Here is a 22,348-nt window from a genome sequence, read left to right on the forward strand (position 1 = left end):
GCGTCTCGCAGTTAAGTTTTGAATGTGAATTAGACAATAATGGTGAATAAGTACGATCCATCTGTTGTCAACTTCGATATTAACTCTTGTATGTTGATTGCTGAATGTTCTGTTATCTGGTGAGCGACGCCGATAGAGTTGATATCTATCATTTTCAGTTTGTGTTTCCGAAAGAAAAGCACGTGGATAGTGTTTCATGCATTTATTGTCAGACATACAAACCGAAAAGTTGAACCATATTGCTTTCCACCACTTCGTATAAAACTGGATCTTTTTCTACATCAGCAGTTTCCACAGAAATGATTTCATCAATTTGATCTGGTCAACATCACTCAACAAAGTACGTCTAGCATGCAACAGCACCACATATACGTTGCTTCAAGACAAAGTCAATCAAACATCGTGACTGTTGTTTGAAAAGCTTGCTGATTGACCGCGATCCATAATTCCGCACGTTTGTTACCGCAGCCTGGAAGTACTTCTTGCCTTGCCTTGTCTTGGGCTGCCATACGTTGATTTCAAAAAGACCGCCGACCGATATTAGCGCGACCTCTTCGTGGCTTTGTCACAAATTTCAATCTGCAATTGACCTCTTTGTGTGAAACACACGTAAAGTTTTCACTGAATAATTTTCAATAATTTTTCTTTTGAATAGCCGGAATAAAAAAGCAAGCGACCGAAATTGAAAGATTCAAATAATTTACAAATCAAAATATTGAAAAACAAAACAAACAAAAATTTAAAAAAATGTGTACTTCTTGGAATTATCCAATTTTCCGACTTTTCTTCATGAAAAGTATAAGGTATTTTTATTTCTAAACCTTCTTTGATCCACAACCTTCTTTGATCCACAACGAACAACCTCTGGAAATTTCATCAAGATTGGTTCAGCCGTTCTCTTAGCGTTACTAACAAACAAACATTCATTCGTTTGTATGGGAAAAAGAAAAGGGCTGATTTTAGGGGTTTTCCGGCAATTATTCGAATTTTTCTTTCCGTAAAAACCATCCTTGAACCTCAACGAACATTTAAAAAAAAATATCAAATTTGGTTCAGTCGTATGAAAGTTATGAGCGTACATACAATTTGGCCATTCATTTTTATACTCTCGCAACAATGTTGCTAAGGAGAGTATTATAGTTTTGTTCACATAACGGTTGATTGTAAGTCCTAAAACTAAAAGAGTCAGATATAGGCTTATATATACCAAAGTGATCAGGGTGACGAGTAGAGTCGAAATCCGGATGTCTGTCTGTCCGTCCGTCCGTCTGTCCGTACGTCTGTCCGTCCGTCCGTGCAAGTTGTAACTTGAGTAAAAATTGAGATATCATGATGAAACTTGGTACACGTATTCCTTGGCTCCATAAGAAGGTTAAGTTCGAAGATGGGCAAAATCGGCCCACTGCCACGCCCACAAAATGCCGGAAACCGAAAACCTATAAAGTGTCATAACTAAGCCACAAATAAAGATATTAAAGTGAAATTTGGCACTAAGGATCGCATTAGGGAGGGGCATATTTGGACGTAATTTTTTTGGAAAAGTGGGCGTGGCCCCGCCCCTACTAAGTTTTTTGTACATATCTCGGAAACTACTATAGCTATGTCAACCAAACTCTACAGAGTCGTTTTTTTCAGGCATTTCCATATACAGTTCAAAAATGGAAGAAATCGGATAATAACCACGCCCACCTCCCATACAAAGGTTATGTTGAGAATCACTAAAAGTGCGTTAACCGACTAACACTAAATTTTACGGAAGAAATGGCATAAGGAAGCTGCACCCAGGCTTTTTTTAAAAATTGAAAATGGGCGTGGCGTCGCCCACTTATGGACCAAAAACCATATCTCAGGAACTACTAGACCGATTTCAATGAAATTCGGTATGTAATATTTTCTTAACATCCTGATGACATGTGCGAAATATGGGTGAAATCGGTTCACAACCACGCCTTCTTCCAATATAACGCTATTTTGAATTCCATCTGATGCTTTTTCTGTATAATACGAGTATATACATTAGGAACCAATTATGATAGCGGAATAAAACTTTACAAAAATACGGTATTTGAAAAATATGTAAATGAAGTATAATGAAATCTCGATTATCACTTTATCATGCGAGAGTATAAAATGTTCGGTGACACCCGAACTTAGCCCTTCCTTACTTGTTAATCATTAAATTTTTATATGCAATAAGTAAATAAATAAATGTTTTGATTGTAAATATAAAAAAATACTCTATTTCCATTAAATTTTGAACGGGCCTGTCTGTACTTAACCATTCATGAATTTGTATATCTGTTTGTTCAGAGCGCCAACTGATAATTAAGTGGCATCACTTACAACCTTTTAATCGCTATACATACATTTGTTGGTGACCCCAACGTGATAATGCGTGCTGTTTTGTTGCTCCTTTCGCAGTTCCGTGTACAGATCATCATATCCGGTTATTAATGTTGTTGTTCGTGGTGTTTCTCCTATTTTGCTCTGCAAAAATATACAGTGTGCAAATCACGAACTACAACTGTTAAGGGGGTATTCTCATGTAATCACTCGCATCTACCGGGCATGTCTCGCATTTTTCTCGAATCTTCATTTTCTGAAACTGTCATGGTCCTAAAAAAAAAGTATTCAACCGATTGCTTTAAAATTTACATATGTTCTTCTACTCATTTATAGTTATTGTCCCTACCAGAATTGTTTATTTTCGAAAATATTTTCATATTTTTTTTAAACGATTTTTAACGAAAAAAAATAAGTAGAACTAATGAATAATAATCCTTTCGATTTTTATACTCTCGCAACAATGTTGCTAAGGAGAGTATTATAGTTTTGTTCACATAACGGTTGTTTGTAAGTCCTAAAACTAAAAGAGTCAGATATAGGGTTATATATACCAAAGTGATCAGGGTGACGAGTAGAGTCGAAATCCGGATGTCTGTCTGTCCGTCCGTCTGTCCGTCCGTCTGTCCGTCCGTGCAAGCTGTAACTTGAGTAAAAATTGAGATATCGTCATGAAACTTGGTACACGTATTCCTTGGCTCCATAAGAAGGTTAAGTTCGAAGATGGGCAAAATCGGCCAACTGCCCCGCCCACAAAATGGCGGAAACCGAAAGCCTATAAAGTGTCATAACTAAGCCATAAATAAAGATATTAAAGTGAAATTAGGCACAAAAGATCGCATTAGGGAGGGGCATATTTGGACGTAATATTTTTGGAAAAGTGGGCGTGGCCCCGCCGCCTACTAAGTTTTTTGTACGTATCTCGGAGTCGTTTTCTTCAAGCATTTCCATATACAGTTCAAAAATGGAAGAAATCGAATATTAACCACGCCCACCTCCCATACAAAGGTTATGTTGAAAATCACTAAAAGTGCGTTAACGGACTAACAAAAAACGACAGAAACACTAAATTTTACGGAAGAAATTGCAGAAGGAAGCTGCACCCAGACTTTTTTGAAAAATTGAAAATGGGTGTGGCCTCGCCCACTTATGGACCAAAAACCATATCTCAGGAACTACTAGACCGATTTCAATGAAATTCGGTATATAATATTTTCTTAACACTCTGATGACATGTACGAAATATAGGTGAAATCGGTTCACAACCACGCCTTCTTCCAATATAACGCTATTTTGAATTCCATCTGATGTCTTCTCTGTATAATATATACATTAGGAACCAATGATGATAGCGGAATAAAACTTTACACAAATACGGTATTTGAAAAATAAGTAAATAACGGATAATGAAATCTCGATTATCACTTTATCATGCGAGAGTATAAAATGTTCGGTGACACCCGAACTTAGCCCTTCCTTACTTGTTTTATTTCAGGCAACATGAACAGCCGTTTTCACCATGACCAGTGAACTACTTTTTTTTGTTGGGGACTACTTTGTTTTAAAAAAATATATATGTATATTAAAAAATGTAAAAAACGAAAAAAAATTTGTTTGTACATTTCAAAATTCAAATAAAAATATATTAAAAAATTTAAATGATTGAATTTTGTTGTCGCATAAAAAAAAATTTCCTAAAAATTGGTAAAATGTATGTGTTCACATGAGAGTACCCCCTTAATTTATTTAAACAGTTTCATTTAAACCGTATTATATTACCGAGCAAGCAGTTACCACGTAACATTCGAGCGGTTTAACAATTTTTAAGAAATATTGTTCCTAAAAAGAAAAAGTGAATCCATTTTACGCAAGTTTAATTCAACACTACTTGGTGTAGGAGAACTTAATTTCATGGATCATGCAGAGCTGTCAGTCAGATCAGAACAGTTCGATCGTATTCAACATCAATTTGATTAACGCAGTCATAACTGGAGGAGAGGACCCTGATGAGCTTAAAACCAGCACTCGCGTTGAATTCGTTGCGACTTTCAACAGAGTTAAGGCAGCATTCAAGAGGGAGCTAAACAAGTTGGATCCTCAAGTAATGTCATCTACTAGAAATCAACCATTACAAGAGCAGCATATTGTGATGAAACAACCAAAGTCTCGTTTGCCGCAGTTGCAGCTACCCTCGTTTGGAGGAGCATGTACGGACTGGCCGAACTTTTTTGGCATGTTTCAAACAATAGTACACTATGACACAGTATTGTCAAACTTTTAAAAATTCTAGCATCTTCGTTCATGCCTAAAGGGAGCTGCACTGAGTGCTATCCAATCACTGCAATGCGTGACGAAAACTACACAATTGCTATGAAATTATTTAGTCAAAGACTCAGTAATCGACGTTTGATTTTACAGGCACACATTCGAGAGCTATTAAATTGTCTTTAGCAGTTTCCGGTATCATAGATTCGGAATTTATTGTTAATTCTAGCGTCAACATTTCAATTCCTTCTGTACATAACAGTGCTTCAGTGCAAATTTAAAATCTGCTGTAAATCCAATCACCGATTATCAGCCAAATTATCCACTTGAAATTAGTGATTGTGATATTTCAGCGACTATCAACTTAGCTGATTCTGTGTTTCAGAAGCCCCAACGTGTGGACCTTCTCATAGGTGCAAGTATATTTTTTGATTTTCTGTTTATTGGTCAAATTTGTTTGTAAAATTATTATATTCTCCAAAAAACTCGTTGTGGATGGATCGTATATGCTGGCCAAAGCACATCGATAAGGCTATTATCGTCCACAACAACAATAACAACCTCACTTGAGTGTGACACAGATCATCAATTTGATCCCATTAGCAAGGCAACAAGAGAGGAACTCGATTGCGAAGGTCACTTCAAGACAAACTGTAGTCGCTTGCTGACAGGCGAATATTCGGTTCACTTAACTCTAAATCCCAGTATTAGCCTTCTTTGTGATTCCAACAAGCAAGCGTTATGGTGGTTTCTAACTCTTGAGAGGCGTCTCGAACGTAATAAGGAAGTAAAATTACAATATGTACATATCTTATATGAAAGAATATCTCGAACTTCAACACATGTCTCCAGGATCGAAGCCAATACCATCGGTACCCAGCACAGACTACAACTAGTTATTCATTGAATAATGCGCTGATGGGAAGTCCAACCATTCAACCAAAGTTAGCCGACACTCTTCTTCATTTTCGTGCAAATCCGGTTGTCCTAACAGGGGACATTTGCGAAATGTATCGGTGCATTCGAGTCATCGCACCTGATAATTACTTGCAGTGCATACTTTGGACGGACGATACGGTTAGCCAATGGAACAAAGTCTGCACCATTTTTGGCTATTCGCACCATTCACAAACTTGCGGTCGATGATGTGGGTTTATACTCCATAATATAACGCGATTTTTAAGTCTTTGACTTAATCACTGGAAACAAACCTCTGAGATGTTAGGAAAAGGAAATTTTAAAATTTGAAAGTGGTGTTCAAATAAACCAGAAGTTCTGTGCTGGATACAGATAAGGAGAAATTAATCAAATTCGATGATGGAAGTGTTTTGACAAAGATTCTTGGACTTCAATGGAATCCCGTTGCTAATATTTTCGTTTACTTCTCGCCAAATCAATAGAAAAATTACTAAGCGTTAAGTTTTGTCGGTTATAGCTCAATTTTATGATCCATTGGGATTAATTGGGCCCGTAGTGTGCAAGGCAAAAATATTCCTTCAGCGACTGTGGGTGGAGAAGATCGATTGGGACGAAAGTCTACCAATGACTTATCAAACAGTGTGGCTTCAACTTTGCAATGAATTTAGTAGTATAGGATATATGACTTTTTCACGATATGTTGGCTTACCAAATTCTAGCTTGGAGTTACATGCATTTTGTGATGCCAGCCTCTCAACTTACGACAGGTGCAGTAGTATATCTTTTAGGCGGACACGCACATTCCACGTTGCTCTGTTCGAAATCAAGGGGTGACCCACTAAAAACGGTCACAGTTCCTAAACTAGAGTTATGTACAGCTCCGCTTCTGGCTGAAGTAATTCAGTCTATATACAATTTACGAATATTTAAGTGTCGGTTCTTTTGCTGGTCGAATTCTACAACGGTTTTGTCATGGGTCAAGGAGGAGTCTACACGTTTTAATATTTTTGTCGCCAATTGCATTACAAGTACACAACATTTAACAAATGGCATGGAGTGGCGGTATGTACCAACACATCTGAACCCTGCAGACATTTGTCAAAAGATGGATCGCCCATAGAGTTATCAAACTCTCCACTTTGGCAATTGTGACCCCCATTTCTGCTTGATTCGGAAATAAATTGGCCAAAAAGCAGTAATCGCGTTGGAAATTTACCTGAACGTCGAAAAAATGCATTACTTTCGTCAACTTCAGTAACTGGCATTTCGTTTGATTGTAAATATATAAACTCCTTTACATTATGCAGCGCATATATGGTTACGTACACATGTTCATCAAAAATTGCCATTCTGGCATTCTCGTTACAACACATATTCAACAAGGAACCTGGTATTTACTTCGCATGGTGCAAAGAGTTATTATTTCTTCTGAATACTAGGATCGTCAAAGGTCTGTGCCAATAAGTACTTCGAGTAAATTGGCGTCCTTGTCACCACTTTTAGATTCATTTGGACTTATTCGAGTCGGACCTCAAGCATTACTTGCTGCAATACGACGACAATATTGGCCCTGGGAGGCCAAAAGGTGTTGAGTCACATAGTAAGCAAGTGTGTGCGATGTTTCAGATTAAGAACTAAGATTTGCGAACAGATTATGGGAAACTTACCAGACCGCCGGGTCCGTCAAAGCCGGCCCTTTCTAATCACCGGAGTTGACTATTGCGGACCGCTCTACTACCGATCTCAAATAAGAAGCAGACCAACGAAATGTTACATAAGTCTCTTCATATGTTTTACTACGAAGGCGGTTTATATAGAAGTCGTAAAGGATCTATCAACTAAATCTTCTCTATCAGCATTGCGTTGTTTCTATTGTACTAGTGGAAAACCAAAGGTTATTTGGTCTGATATCTCGCAAAAAACTTTGTTGGAGCAAGAAATGAAATGGCAGCAACAATTTCTCAAGCAGAACACTTTGAAGCAGTTTATCGGTAGTGTCATGTAATTGACTAGCAGTTTGTTCCTCCTCGGTCTCCTCATTTCGGAGGCGAAATTGATGAACTTAGAACGGGAAACGGTCAGAATTCTAAAATTAAAATTCTGAAGTCGAAATTCCGGAATCAAAATTCTGGGTCGACAAAATTCTGGAAATCGGAATTCCGCAATTCCTTCGCCTTTTTTGGCTGCATTTCAAAATTCTGTTTTTTCATAATTCCGGAATTTACGTTTTCCAGAATTAATTCTGGAAATTTTTCCCCAAAATTTGAGCCAAATCGTGTATCTTATATAAATTTGCTTATATCGGGTGATTTTTTAAGAGCTTGATAACTTTTTTAAAAAAAAAAACGCATAAAATTTGCAAAATCTCATCGGTTCTTTATTTGAAACGTTAGATTGGTTCATGACATTTACTTTTTGAAGATAATTTCATTTAAATGTTGACCGCGGCTGCGTCTTAGGTGGTCCATTCGGAAAGTCCAATTTTGGGCAACTTTTTCGAGCATTTCGGCCGGAATAGCCCGAATTTCTTCGGAAATGTTGTCTTCCAAAGCTGGAATAGTTGCTGGCTTATTTCTGTAGACTTTAGACTATTTTTGTGGGGCTACGTCAAGTCTAAAGTCTACAGAAATAAGCCAGCAACTATTCCAGCTTTGGAAGACAACATTTCCGAAGAAATTCGGGCTATTCCGGCCGAAATGCTCGAAAAGTTGCCCAAAATTGACTTTCCGAATGGACCACCTAAGACGCAGCCGCGGTCAACATTTAAATGAAATTATCTTCAAAAAGTAAATGTCATGAACCAATCTAACGTTTCAAATAAAGAACCGATGAGATTTTGCAAATTTTATGCGTTTTTTTTTTAAAAAGTTATCAAGCTCTTAAAAAATCACCCGATACATACATAATAATATAACATAAACAAAACATAACCTCCAAAATAATTCCAAAATTCAAATATGTTTATCGGAAAGACAAAAAACAACATTATTAACAAATAAAGATCAAGTAGATACTTAATTAATGGATCATGAGAATGTTCATTTCTTTTTTTTCGTATAACATGTTCACAGCCATCGAATTGTGTGACAATACGAACGGTACATTTGTTTTTAATTCGTTCAGAACAAGTCCAGTTAAATGTTTTCTTATTTTTTCGTTCTAAATACATAGAAGAAGTAGCCGTCGACGTTTAACATGTCTTTTCCTTTATTGGTCTTCACCACAGTTATATTTTCCATCATTTCACAAAAAGTGCGCACTTTTTTGTTATCAACAAGCATTTTTATACTCTCGCAACAATGTTGCTAAGGAGAGTATTATAGTTTTGTTCACATAACGGTTGTTTGTAAGTCCTAAAACTAAAAGAGTCAGATATAGGGTTATATATACCAAAGTGATCAGGGTGACGAGTAGAGTCGAAATCCGGATGTCTGTCTGTCCGTCCGTCCGTCTGTCCCCCTGCAAGCTGTAACTTGAGTAAAAATTGAGATATCATGATGAAACTTCGTACACGTATTTCTTGGCTCCATAAGAAGGTCAAGTTCGAAGATGGGCAAAATCGGCCCACTGCCACGCCCACAAAATGGCGGAAACCAAAAACCTATAAAGTGTCATAACTAAGCCATAAATAAAGATATTAAAGTGAAATTTGACACAAAGGATCGCATTAGGGAGGGGTATGTTTGCACGTAATTTTATTGGAAAAGTGGGCTCGGCCCCGCCCCCTACTAAGTTTTTTGTACATATCTCGGAAACTACTGTAGCTATACCAAACCACAGAGTCGTTTCCTTCAGGCATTTCCATATACAGTTCAAAAATGGAAGAAATCGGATAATAACCACGCCCATCTCCCATACAAAGGTTATGTTGAAAATCACTAAAAGTGCGTTAACCGACTAACAAAAACGTCAGAAACACTAAATTTTACGGAAGAAATGGCAGAAGGAAGCTGCACCCAGGCTTTTTTTAAAAATTGAAAATGGGAATGGCGTCGCCCACTTATGGACCAAAAACCATATCTCAGGAACTACTAGACCGATTTCAATGAAATTCGGTATATAATATTTTCTTAACACCCTGATGACATGTACGAAATATGGGTGAAATCGGTTCACAACCACGCCTTCTTCCAATATAACGCTATTTTGAATTCCATCTGATGCCTTTTCTGTATAATACGAGTATATACATTTGGAACCAATTATGATAGCGGAATAAAACTTTACAAAAATACGGTATTTGAAAAATATGTAAATGACGTATAATGAAATCTCGATTATCACTTTATCATGCGAGAGTATAAAATGTTCGGTGACACCCGAACTTAGCCCTTCCTTACTTGTTAATCATTAATTACAGAATTTTGCCATTCATAATTTTGCAATTTAGAATTTCGTTATTTAGAATTTTGAATTCCAGAATATTGGCTTCCATAACTTTGATTCCCGGTGTTCCGACTTCCGGAATTATGAATGCAGAATTTCCAAAAAAGCAGAATTTTGACCCCAACCCACTTAGAACACTCGTATGTCACATCTCATCAGTTATTAACTCTCGACCACTTTGTCCAATTACAGAAAATCCTTTTGATTTAGATGTTCTCACACCTATCCCGTAAGCAAACCTTTCAAGAGTAAACACTAGTCGACTGAGCAACTGGCAGCGAATACAATTCATGCAACAGACCTTTTGGAAAAGGTGGAGATCCGAATATATATCACTTTTGCAACAACGATCATGATGGGGATATCCAAGGAACAATTCCCAATTGGGACTCTTGTCCTTATCAAGGATGAAGCATTGCAACCACTCAAATGGCTGCTTGGTAGAGTCATTAAGGTCTTCCTGGGGAACGATTCTAAAGTTCGTGTAGCTGAAGTTAAAACGGCCAATGGTATTTGCAAATGAGCCATCTCCAAATTGTGCGCTCTTCCCATCGATGATCATTTAGTTGGTGGTATGACTCGTCATGGGGGAGGGGGGGAGTACGTTCAGGGCGCTCAGAGAGCCACCTAATAATTAAGTGGCATCATTTACTACTTTTTGTAAATTTTGGTACACTGCAATCCTGTTAAACATTGGATGTAACAATTGCTTAAATAAATTTGCTTTCGCTTTTATAAACTGAACAAATCAACACGCAATCGCCCTTTTTGTTCTATTTCGCTTTTAATCGCTAATCGTTCGAGCGCAAAAATTCGTGCGCTACGACATACAGTGTTAATAATAATAATAAAACCCAACGATTACTCTCCTCTCGCCCAAGCGACGCGAGGGGTGCAGTCCGCAAACGAGCGGAATTAGCCGAGTCATAAAAGGCAAGAGAGTTTTAAGGGTTGCGATCTTAAGCTGCTTAGCCACATAAACAAAAATTTCAACAGCCAAAATTAAGAATTAGATTAAAGTAAGTATATTATTTATAAATGTTACTTGTTAAGAGTAGATACTCGTATATGTAATCATTTTTGTAAAGAGTGAGCCTGGTAGATCAAATGTGCTGCAATGAGAATTGAAATCGTGACATACATATACGGCGGAATGGTTCGTTTAACTCAAAATTTGTTCTGGAAAATTTTAAGATTAAAGGTCTAAATTGCCTGGTAGAAGAACGGGAACGTTAAAATTAATATCAGGTTAGAGAGATGGGCTCCAGACTGACCCATCGATGAGTTTTATAAGAAATATTATACCTACGACTAGCGAGTGTAGGGAGATTTATAAGTTTTAAACGGTTAGTGTAAGGGGAAAGATTTAAACTATGTAGAATCCCAAAACGAATGACTTAAGGGAAAAAGTAAAAATTGTTTTTGAACGGACTCTAACTTCTCCGAATGGACTTGGTAACTAGGGTTCCAAACCACAGAAGCATTCTCTAATATAGGATTCACCAAAGATGTAAAAAGAATTTTTGTGGTAAGCTGATCTCTAAATTCCTTAGACCAACATTTAACAAAACTAAGGGCGCCTTTAGATTTAAAAACCGTGGAAGATGCGTGAAGATTAAAATTGAGTTTGGGTCCACAGTTACTCTCAGATCAACAAAACTGCATACTTGCTCCAACCTAAAGTTTTGTATTGTGTATGAAGTAGGGTCTACAAATTATGAAAAATTAATTAAATATCCTTGTTAAGGGTTGGTATACATATATACTTGGCACATTTTTTAAGAAAACATAAGGGAATCATATCTGGGCCATAATTAAATGATTGTTCTGACATATTTAACTGAAAAAAGACGTCAGCTACAGAAATGGTGGTTGCATTAATTACTGATGCGGAACATTTTTTGGAGATTTTGGACCTAAAGAATTCAGCGAACATATTAGAAATTGTGTGATTTTCACTAGACATAGTAGACTTATCTTTCATCGCGGACGGAAATTTAGAAATCTTGCGTTTGGTGTTGACGAAGCCATAGAACAATTTTGGATTACGTATAATATTATTTTTTATTTTATAATTATTATAGCATATTTTGTTAAGTTTAGTAAATTGTCGACGCAAATTAGAATATTTTGAGTTGTCAACATCTAAACCAGTTTTTTTTTTAAGTTTAATAGCACGACATTTTCTATTTTTTAATTTACATAACCATAAATTAGAACTCATGTTTGAGTAACAACACATTGCGGAATATATTTTTCAAATACATTTAAAATAGTTTCTTTAAAATGGGAAGCACTAAATTCAATATTGCCACTGTAACCTGGCCAAGTTACTTTAGAAAGTTCGTAATTAATCTTCTTAAAATCAGCTTTCGCAAAGTTGAACCGAGAACAAAGGTCTTGGGTATTACTATGAACAAAGTTGGCTATGATTTCAATATTATTTAATTTCCAAAGCAAGATGATACGGGTTTTCTGGCAGAACCAAAGGATCACACCGGACAATAGAGAATATTGAAGAGTTATTAACGTAAACCAGATCTGAGAAATTATCAAACTTGTTTGAAATTAAATTAATTTGGTTAAGACCCAACTCCGACATTTCATCTAGGAACTCGTTAAAACATAAGCGAGTACTAAGAGGAATGATGTAATCATCAAAAGATTTTATGATACACATGGTAAATTGAAATCTCCCAAAACAATCATGGAATCAGTATTATTATCTATAGAGAGAAAATTATTTATTAAAGAATCATGCAGCATATATACAGATAAGTCCGATTGAGGCGGTATATAAGATAAAGTTAAGTAGATATGACCACTATTAGCAAATTCGAGTGCACTTAAATTCTATGAAGTCTGCATGCGGAACATCGACTTCTTCAGATGGAATTGAAGAATGGACAGCAAACAAGACATCACCTCCTATTCTACTTAGCCGGTCATATCTAAAGCTTTCAAATTTGTTATTGAATATTTCATTATCAAAAATGTGGGGCTTTAGCCAAGTTTCTCTCAAAGCAATGATTTTAAAACTACAATTAATGCTATTTAAATGCAGATCAGTAAATTTTGTATTAAGACAACTAACATTTTGATAATAAATACTCAACGAATTATTGTTATTCAGGATAAGCAACAACAAACGCGTCGCATATTAGTAGGGTTACCATATCGGTCTCAGTCAAAATCAGTCCCGTTGCATATGTAAATGCAATTTGCGTTGTGACCCGGGATGGAGTATAAATACTGAACTATTATTAAGATTTCGGAAAAACGACTCAGCGTTTTTATTAGCTTTGAAGAATTGACACAGTTGGTCATTAACATATTGCGCAAAAAACGTTTTCTCGAAGCTTCTCAGAGTTGTTGTGTTTTTTGAGATCAGACCCTCCAACAAAGATTGAACAAAAAACCAACATTAATACATTAAGGATTATTATTGAAAAAATCCAATCTAAAAGCTTACATGCAATCATGCATCCCAAATAAGCAAGAGAAAATTCTTTCTCTGTCATTTATATGTTTTGAAAAAAAGAATTAGAATAGAAACCCATCCCTGTAAGTCAGTTTTTTACTTTTTTGGAAATTCGGAAATCTTTTTCGCAGCGTTTCACTGAATGTGTGGACGGTTCTGGTCTTTGTTTTGGCTGGCGGTACCATGGTCATTGGTTATTTATCACAAGTTTTTGACCACCAAGTTGAAATTGTGCTTCCTTAATATTTCTGAAAATTGAAAAAAGATTTTATAGTATGAAATTTAAAACGCCCAAGTAGACTAAAACGCTGTGATGCTCACTTATTTTCACGCACTCGCTGTAAAAATAATAATAATCGCCGATTCAGGAGGAAACCAGGAATTTTTCACGAAAATCAGTGAATCAGTGCCGAAGGTCAAAATCAGGACCAATTCCTGACAAATCAGGGAATATGGTAACCCTGCATATAAGAGAGTGCAAAGTGATTAACATTACCATCATTATTGATTATTATATAACTGGTATTTCAAAGCGTTTTTATTGGTTTCTTTTTTTGGTTCGACAATAGTTATAACCAAAAAATGGGAATTTGAATGATTGATTCGTGATACGCGTTACACCAGGTATTAGGAACCTTGGCGAAAAGAACGCGCAGAGTTTGTTTGAACCTGCTACACAGGTAAGCTTGGCTGCGTAATGCCTAAATATACTACTTATTTATTTCCTTAGTAGTTTTATGTGCTTCTAGATGACACTCAACAATCCCAATTTCAATTTTCAATTTGATGGTGTGTTGTCTAATAATGTAACATTGTGTTTATATGTATGGAAGTACTTGATATTATGTTAGTTCTAAAGAATTTATTGACATATTTCGAATTACAGGTCAAAATTCTGATGTGTTTGTCTTTAGAAATACACCTTTTCACTTGTTCAAACAACACGAAAATGACTAACTTTTGTATAGTATTATATTTATTTCTTTAAGCGCTTCCAATGTAAATCTTTCAATGCTGTTTTATGAGTATTACAAAGCATTTTTATGGTTTTCTTTGTTTTATAAAAAATGTGCTTGGCAAATAAAGAATATATTTAAAGCAAAAACAAAGGATATATTTGTGTTTTTTTTTTGCGGCGACATGAGTAGCATAATTTTATTACATACATTTTTTCTTATTATACAACTTTTGAAGTATATTAGAAATTTTCAATGAGAAATATTAATAAATAAGCCTGTGACGGTGAATCTCCAGAAGCGCCTTGAAAAAAAGTGGAACATTATAACTCGTGACCGAATTATCTGAAACAAAAAAATTTATTTGCGTTTTAAAGGTGATGTTTTTCTCGAGGAAATCAGAAAAAGTTGTTTTTTCTCAGTTAGCAGTTAATTTGTTAATAAAAAATAGAAAAAAAATGGATTAAAAAACTCCATCTGATTCTTCTTCTTCTTAATTGGCGTAGACACCGCTTACGCGATTATAGCCGAGTTAACAACAGCGCTCCTCAGTGAAGCCAGGTCCTTCTCCACTTGGTCCTTCCAACGGAGTGGGGGTCTTCCTCTGCTTCCCCCGGCGGGTACTGCGTCGAAAACTTTCAGAGCTGGAGTCTTTTCATCCATCCGGACAACATGACCTAGCCAGCGTAGTCGCTGTCTTTTAATTCGCTGAACTATGTCAATGTCGTCGTATATCTCGTACAGCTCATCGTTCCATCGAAAGCGATATTCGCCGTGGCCAATACGCAAAGGACCATAAATCTTTTGCAGAATTTTTCTCTCGAAAACTCGTAACGTCGACTCATCGGTTGTTGTCATCGCCCAAGCCTCTGCGCCATATAGCAGGACGGGAATTATGAGCGACTTATAGAGTTTAGCTTTTGTTCGTCGAGAGAGGACTTTACTTTTCAATTGCCTAGTCAGTCCGAAGTAGCACCTGTTAGCAAGAGCAATCCTGCGTTGGATTTCCAGGCTGACATTGTTGGTGGTATTTACGCTGGTTCCTAAATAGACAAAATTATTTACAACTTCAAAGTTATGACTATCAACAGTGACGTGAGAGCCAAATCGCGAGTGCGACGACTGTTCACTGCCAGACCCATTTTCTGTGCTTCCTTGTCCAGCCTGGAGAAAGCAGAACTAACGGCGCGGGTGCTGAGGCCGATGATATCAATATCATCGGCATACGCCAGCAGCTGTACACTCTTATAGAAGATGGTACCATCTCTATTTAGTTCTGCAGCTCGAACTATTTTCTCCAGAAGCAGGTTGAAGAAGTCGCACGATAGGGAGTCGCCTTGTCTGAAACCTTGTTTGGTAACGAACGGCTCGGAGAAGTCCTCCCCGATCCTAACGGAGCTTTTGGTGTTATTCAACGTCAGTTTACACAGCCGTATTAGTTTTGCAGGGATACCAAATTCAGACATCGCGGCATAAAGGCAGCTCCTTTTCGTGCTGTCGAAAGCAGCTTTGAAATCGACGAAGAGGTGGTGCGTGTCGATTCTCCTTTCACGGGTCTTTTCCAAAATTGGCGCATGGTGAATATCTGGTCGGTTGTTGATTTTCCAGGTCTGAAGCCACACTGATAAGGTCCAATCAGTTTGTTGATGGTGGGCTTTAATTTTTCACACAGTTCGCTCGATAGAACCTTATATGCGATGTTGAGGAGGCTAATCCCACGGTAGTTGGCCCAGATTGTGGGGTCTCATTTTTTATGGATTGGGCATAGCACACTTAAATTCCAATCATTGGGCATGCTTTCGTCAGACCATATTTTACAAAGAAGCTGCTGCATGCTCCTTATCAGTTCTTCGCTGCCGTGTTTGAATAGCTCGGCCGGCAATCCGTCAGCCCCTGCCGCTTTGTTGTTCTTCAGCCCGGCAATTGCTATTCGAACTTCTTCATGGTCGGGCAATGGAACGTCTGCTTCATCGTCATCGATTGGGGAATCGGGTTCGCCTTCTCCTGGCGTTGTGCGTTTACTGCCATTCAGCAGGCTGGAGAAGTGTTCCCTCCATAATTTAAGTATGTTCTGGGCATCGGTCACTAGATCACCTTTGGGGGTTCTACAAGAGTATGCTCCGGTCTTGAAACCTTCTGTAAGCCGCCGCTTTTTTTTCTAAAATTTTCGAGCATTACCCCTGTCGGCCAGCTTATCAAGCTCTTCGTACTCACGCATTTCAGCCTCTTTCTTTTTCTGTCTGCAAATGCGTCTCGCTTCCCTTTTCAACTCTCGGTATCTATCCCATCCCGCACGTGTAGTGGTCGATCGTAACGTTGCGAGGTAGGCAGCCTGTTTTCTCTCCGCTGCGACACGGCACTCCTCGTCGCACTTTCCGAAAACCAATGGCTTCGGTTGCAGCCGAACGTAAGGAGTTTGAAATACCGTCCCACAGTTCCCTTATACCGAGTTGTAGACGAGTGCTCTCAGAGAGCAGGATTGATTGCAGCTTCTCGACGTCGAACCTTCCTTGTGTTTGTTGGCGTGCGTTTTTTGCTGCACAGAGGCGGGTGCGAATGTTGGCTGCAACAAGATAGTGGTCCGAGTCGATGTTAGGACCTCGGAGCGCACGCACATCTAAAACACTGGAGACGTGTCTTCCATCTATCACAACATGATCGATCTGGTTGGTAGTTTTTCGATCCGGAGACAGCCAGGTAGCTTGATGAATCTTCTTATGCTGGAATCTAGTACTACAGGTAACAATATTTCGGGCCCCGGCGAAGTCAATCAGCCTCAACCCATTTGGGGATGTTTCGTCGTGGAGGCTGAATTTACCGACCGTGGTGCCAAAGATACCTTCTTTGCCCACCCTGGCGTCGCCAAGCACGATTTTGACATCGTGGCGGGGGCAGCTCTCATAAACTCGCTCCAAGCGCTCTTAGAAGGCATCTTTGGTCACACGTCCTTCTCTTCCGTCGGGGCGTGGGCGCAAATCAGCGATATGTTTAAGAACCTCGCTTTGATGCGGATTGTGGCTAGACGTTCATTCACCGCAGTGAATGATAGTACTCGGCGACGGAGTCTCTCTTCCACCACGAATCCAACACCAAACTTGCGCTCCTTTATATGGCCACTGTAGTAAATGTCAGAAGGACCTATTCGCCTCAGTCCTTGTCACGTCCATCGCATTTCTTGGACGGCGGTGATATCAGCCTTTATTTTCGCGAGGACATCAACCAGCTGGGCAGCCGCACCTTCTCAATTAAGGGTCCGGACATTCCAGGTGCATGCCCTCAAATCGTAGTCTTTATTTCGTTTGCCATTGTCGTCATCAAAAGGGGGGTCTCCCATCCGAGGCTGATTGTTAATTTTCATTGGGGGTGTTTTTTTTTACGTGGCGGGTCCCAAACCCAGCGCACAACCCTGCGGAGGGGATGTTTCGCCTTCTAACATTAGCCAGAGGATACTTGGTCAAAGAGCGGAAGTAGTGAGCTGCTAGAGCCATGTGTAAAAGAATCGTTTCTGGCCACTCCCAAGTGAATGGCGATCAGAGAACTTTCCTCACTTGCGTGAACTTCTACACAAGACTCCATCCTCCAACTGATTACCTGTTGATTTATGTTTGTTTTAATGTTCACGAACTTCAAAAATGACGTTTTTGGGAAAATCGGCCGGCCGTTTAAAACGCTGTAACTCCGTTAGTTTGACTATAATTGACTCAAAATTTGTACACAATATTCTCGACTTATTGGTGGTATAGAAAAAAAGATAAAAAAAATTTAAAACCTTACCTCGCCTTAATATATTTTCAAGTGTTTGACTTTAGTTCACCAACGCGGAGGCTCTTAAGACAGTGGGTATGATTGGCGCAAATAGTCAGGGCATTGCGACGAGTGCGTCGGCAGAATGTGCGCAAAGAGTGAACGATTTACCAATGCCTGAAGATCATACGACAAAACTTGATTAATATATTAGTGGTACTCATTTAACGTCGTAAACGTATGGCAACATAGCAAATTCGCAATATCGTAAAACAGCTGTTTATTTTTACATGCATTTTATTTTGCGACAATCTTGCAAATATGCGAGACCGTTTTCAGTGGCAGCCATAGCATTTTGCGCAATTCGCAATCAGTTGGAGTCGTCTATATGGTGTTTTAAAAGAAATGGAATGGAAATGGAATTCATAACATACAATTATTGGCTTGTATTATTAATATTCAATTGATTATTTAATAGAAAAAAATATTAAGGCTAAACGGCACATTTCGTTGGTCTGAAAGCCAAACGAAAAACCTTTTGATAAATATAGTGAACGCAATAAAAGAGAATCCGGACCATTTTGAGGTAATATTGGCATATTTTTTGTCACTTCATCATTTTACATTTTTCGATCTGCTTATAGAAACCAACAGCCCAAAGGTTTTACAGCAAAATTGGCGAAAAACCTCCAAATGTAATGAATATTAAATGGGACATAATGAGGACTAAAATGAGGCATTTGAAAACGACTTTTTTATCTGCGCTCAAGTGGAAAGGCCAGACTGGTGCAGGCTTACTTGAAAGTGGTGATCCTCATAGTGTGGAAGAATACATAAAAAGAATATGACCTTTTTATGAAGACCTTCACGTGATATTTGGACGTCACATAAGTGTATAAATACATACCATTGTCCTTACAAAAGAATTAAATCATTTAACACTGCTACTTCCAATAACTTCAAAAGATTTTGTTTATTGCTGATTCTCGGCATTTTAGCTTTTTTATTACCTACACTAGTCAATGTTGTCAGAGCTTTGCTAACTTCAAAAATAGATTATGGACTCCCCATCTATGGCAATTGCTCCAAAAGCAGTATCAACCTTTTAAATGCACCATACCATTGCGCAATACGGCGAAGTCTCCGGGCCTTTCCAACTTCGCCAATAAAAACGATAATGGCTGAATCTGGTTTACCAACTATTCAAAATAAAATTATAGATTCTTCGCTTCAAATTCTTGCGAAAACGGCTGAGAACACCAACCCATTACTAAATACAACTATCACCCATGCCACGAAAAAAAGAAAAATTCCAAGAATACAATCGGCTATTTCGAGATGCTTAAGTTTCGCTGCAGAAAATAATATTTTACGTAACGCAACACACAAATTCATCACTCGACATCCTCCCTGTCTGATCAATGATAAAATACTACAGAATAAGCTTATGTTTTTGTCCAAGCAAAACACACCAAACGAAGTCTTTCAACAAACCTTTGCTGAACTGGATTCTAATTACACAAATAATGGCTGGAAGTTATTGTTTACGGATGGCTCCAAGTCCATCGATTCCACTTCGTTAGCAGTTGTCACTGCCACAGGAGAAATTATTTGCAATTGGCTTCTTCCCTCAACGAGCTCTGTATTTACCGCTGAAGGATCTGCTATCCTTCATGCAGTTAATTACGCAAAAAAGACTAAAGGAAAGTTCCTTATCTGTACAGACAGCAAATCGTGTATGTCTGCAATAACGTCTCCTTCCAATCGCAATCCCATAATAGAAGTTATCAGGGACGCGGTCATTGGTGCCCCTCAGAAAATCCAAGTAATGTGGATCCCTGGCCATGCTGGTATTACAAACCACTTTGCAGACCTCGCTGCGAAAAATGTAGCCAGGACTCCTGCCTTAACATACTACGTCTCATCCAAGCAAGACATTCTTAACCTTATTAAGCACAAAAGGCATCAAAAGAACGCAAGCGAATGGAAAACATTTAAACATCACTACGCGGTCATAAACCCAGCCAGAAATCGTATAATCTACTCGTCAACAATTCCAACTAGCGCAATGAAGACATATACTTGATTATGGATTGGACACACTATCATAACACACGCCCACTTACTATCGGGTAAAAGCCCATCCATTTGCCCCCTTTGCGATGACACCTCTTCTATCAAACACTTACTCACACTCTGTCCGATGCTTCACCCAATAGCCCACAACTCTGGCAACATTGATCTCATAAAACTATTAAGTGAACCTTCAGAAAAAAACGTGATGATTGTATATAGATTCTTAAAAACCAACGATTTGTTAAAATATATTTAAGCAACTTACATCTTTAATAACCCTTAGCAAATAGAATTTTTCACCTAGTTATAATTACAAGACGGCTGAAGGCCTCGTAGCCATTGCTGCGTTTATGTATTTATAAAATAAAACTCTTTTTGTTATATGAATTATTATAAATAAATAATTAAATAAATATTACCTACAAATGATAAAATGACAGACTTACAGTAATATTGCCACAGTTGCCAAAGAGCGCTCATTTAACTTGTGTTGCCTTATTGCAAATTTACTATTTTTATATAATTGCGACGTTAAATGAGTACCACTATTGTTAATATTTACAATAAATTGGGAGAACGTAAGTTAACAACAATTACTTAATTGTTAAATTTCCTATTACTATTTCACACGTACATATACATACATATGTATTCTTTAAAGTCGTGGGCGAATTTCTACACATTGATGGTGCTGGACTTGTTTACTTCAAAGCCAAATTAACCACTGTTGTGTAGAAACGCTCATTCGACATTTCCTTATTCAAACGACATACATACATATCGGGTGATTTTTTAAGAGCTTGATAACTTAAAAAAAAAAAAAAACGCATAAAATTTGCAAAATCTCATCGGTTCTTTATTTGAAACGTTAGATTGGTTCATGACATTTACTTTTTGAAGATAATTTCATTTAAATGTTGACCGCGGCTGCGTCTTAGGTGGTCCATTCGGAAAGTCCAATTTTGGGCAACTTTTTCGAGCATTTCGGCCGGAATAGCCCGAATTTCTTCGGAAATGTTGTCTTCCAAAGCTGGAATAGTTGCTGGCTTATTTCTGTAGACTTTAGACTTGACGTAGCCCCACAAAAAATAGTCTAAAGGCGTTAAATCGCATGATCTTGGTGGCCAACTTACGGGTCCATTTCTTGAGATGAATTGTTCTCCGAAGTTTTCCCTCAAAATGGCCATAGAATCGCGAGCTGTGTGGCATGTAGCGCCATCTTGTTGAAACCACATGTCAACCAAGTTCAGTTCTTCCATTTTTGGCAACAAAAAGTTTGTTAGCATCGAACGATAGCGATCGCCATTCACCGTAACGTTGCGTCCAACAGCATCTTTGAAAAAATACGGTCCAATGATTCCACCAGCGTACAAACCACACCAAACAGTGCATTTTTTGGGATGCATGGGCAGTTCTTGAACGGCTTCTGGTTGCTCTTCACCCCAAATGCGGCAATTTTGCTTATTTACGTAGCCATTCAACCAGAAATGAGCCTCATCGCTGAACAAAATTTGTCGATAAAAAAGCGGATTTTCTGCCAACTTTTCTAGGGCCCATTCACTGAAAATTCGACGTTGTGGCAGATCGTTCGGCTTCAGTTCTTGCACGAGCTGTATTTTATACGGTTTTACACCAAGATCTTTGCGTAAAATCTTCCATGTGGTCGAATAACACAAACCCAATTGCTGCGAACGGCGACGAATCGACATTTCACGGTCTTCAGCCACACTCTCAGAAACAGACGCAATATTCTCTTCTGTACGCACTGTACGCATTCGTGTGGTTGGTTTAATGTCCAATAAAGTAAACTGATTGCGAAACTTGGTCACAATCGCATTAATTGTTTGCTCACTTGGTCGATTATGTAGACCATAAATCGGACGTAAAGCGCGAAACACATTTCGAACCGAACACTGATTTTGGTAATAAAATTCAATGATTTGCAAGCGTTGCTCGTTAGTAAGTCTATTCATGATGAAATGTCAAAGCATACTGAGCATCTTTCTCTTTGACACCATGTCTGAAATCCCACGTGATCTGTCAAATACTAATGCATGAAAATCCTAACCTCAAAAAAATCACCCGATAGTTGTGTCGAAAGCGGTAACACCTTTACAAGTTGCGAAGAAATTTGCATATTTCACTTGGGTGAGTGGAATCACAACTTTTTTGTATGTCT

The 22,348-nt window shown here is 38.1% G+C and overlaps 1 protein-coding gene and 1 long non-coding RNA gene across 16 annotated transcripts in view; both read right to left on the minus strand.

Annotated features, from left to right (window-relative positions):
• LOC126764476 (FERM domain-containing protein 8) overlaps positions 1–22,348 on the minus strand; it is a 459,702-nt gene that overhangs the window by 41,686 nt on the left and 395,668 nt on the right. The window lies entirely within an intron of this gene.
• Positions 1,596–3,641, minus strand: LOC126764528 (uncharacterized). Its single transcript, XR_007668048.1, has 2 exons — positions 3,339–3,641; positions 1,596–1,689 (listed from the first exon to the last, which is right to left on the minus strand). It is a non-coding gene; the product is annotated as an uncharacterized LOC126764528 (long non-coding RNA).

The sequence above is a fragment of the Bactrocera neohumeralis genome, unplaced genomic scaffold (assembly GCF_024586455.1).
Source record: "Bactrocera neohumeralis isolate Rockhampton unplaced genomic scaffold, APGP_CSIRO_Bneo_wtdbg2-racon-allhic-juicebox.fasta_v2 cluster09, whole genome shotgun sequence".
Lineage (NCBI taxonomy): Eukaryota > Metazoa > Arthropoda > Insecta > Diptera > Tephritidae > Bactrocera > Bactrocera neohumeralis.